This window comes from Lepisosteus oculatus, unplaced genomic scaffold (assembly GCF_040954835.1).
Source record: "Lepisosteus oculatus isolate fLepOcu1 unplaced genomic scaffold, fLepOcu1.hap2 HAP2_SCAFFOLD_57, whole genome shotgun sequence".
Taxonomy (NCBI): Eukaryota; Metazoa; Chordata; class Actinopteri; order Semionotiformes; family Lepisosteidae; genus Lepisosteus; species Lepisosteus oculatus.
This window is the reverse complement of record NW_027168117.1, coordinates 902,825-904,656: the sequence shown is the minus strand read 5'-3', so window position 1 is coordinate 904,656 and position 1,832 is coordinate 902,825.

Below are 1,832 nucleotides of genomic sequence, written 5' to 3'. Positions count from 1 at the left end.
ATATTTTGAGATGATTACGTTTACAGAAGCAAATATTATTCAGTGCTTTTTCTTCACTCCTTTAATCTAACCCACATTTCTATAAGGAGGGCCATTGTGAAACTCCCCAAAGTGAGCTGAATTAATCTTTTATTCTTCACACCTGCGAAGTCATTCCTACATTGTGTAATATGAAGGCCTTTCATTATTCACGTATACTACAACATCTGAAAATAATGGGTCTTGAAATAGTTGAATGAAAGAAAATCCTGAATAACTCCTCCAAATGCGTGTTACACTTTCATCAAGTACACACACTTTGAATGTGATGAACTATAAAAAGTTATTTTAACCATACCCAATGGAGCTCAGGAGTGCGATTGCATACACAATCATGTTTTCAGTGTTTGGACATCAGCCGTACATCAGAACAATCATTTCACTAACACAGCTCCGTGTTGAGTGACTTCCCTCCAAGAACACAAAGTCACTTTCCCTTAGCAATTATTGCATGGACTTTGATTATCTGCCTTCTGCATCAAGCCCTGTATTATATACGGTACAAAGCCAAGCTTTGGGATAGTGCTTTGTTTGGATCCTTGTCTTGATCCTTTTGGATCCCAGGCTGCTCATTTGCAAATGAGTTTTGACATTAATTATAGTGACTATAGCAATGAGCTGGCACTGTGGTTCACAGAGCTGGGGTCCTGGGTTCAATTCCTGGGGTGCAGTCTGGATGGAATTGTATGTTCTCCCTTCATTTGTGTGGATTTCTTCCAGGTGCTCCAGTTTCTTCCCACAGTCCAAAGACATACAGTACTAGTAGGTTAAGGTGGAACTACAGTCCCAATTTTGCAGACACAAAATTATTTAATTTCAGTCACAAAATAAAATCATTGACATTATAGAAAAACTTTACAAACTCAAAATTGAGCACAAAATCATGAATTTTGTGAAAGGACTGTAAGTTACGCCATGTTGTAACAAATTCGCATTCAAGTTCCACACAAATTGCGATGTGATGCAGCCCTTCCTGCTCACTAATCACTGTAATGACTAATGCAATGTGATGTAGGAGAGAAAGGGTATAGGTTATGCAGCAAACATTTCACTGCAAAAAACGTTCCATTCCAAGGTTCTTTATGCAGAGTTAACAATGTAGTATTATTTATTGGCAAAAACGTAAAAAAGTTGAGAGTTATATTTCCATTGGATTAAACGAGATGTATTCACAAGCCTGCTCCTTTACAATGTCACAGGGCCACAACAGATTATAGGAAGTTTTGCTGCCTCGTTCTGAATCGCAGAACATGGTAATTCTTTAACCTTGAAATGTAGTCTATTTTGTGATGTAATGATGCAATGTCCCTTTACTGAGAGCCAGCAATCAACGGATGTGTCTGATCGTGAATGGTTTTCCCTGTTGTTTGTTGTATTACTTGGTGTTGCATTTTAAGCTGTGCATGAGGCAGGACCCGGAGGCTGCTGCTTCTGCTGGTGCTTCTGCTGGGATTGAGGAAGAGCTGAGCGCCATGTAAGGCAAAGACACTGCGTTCCACTTTATCAGGTGCCTGGAGTGTAAGAGCTGCAGATAATATTGAGTCACATTAATCCCAACATATTTCAAATATTATGAAAATTAAATAAATTAAATCAAATAACTTTCATTAAAAAAATCAATCACTCTTTACCTTGCTTTTTCAGTTGTTTTTAAGGAAAATTGATGCCGAGAATGTGTGAATACTGCTTTTTGATGGTTCCAAGACCAATGTGACCTGTTCTATTGCCTGCTAATTGTACGTTCCAGGTTGAAAAATTATTTTTAGGAGGTCAAGGTGTATGAATGATAAGAG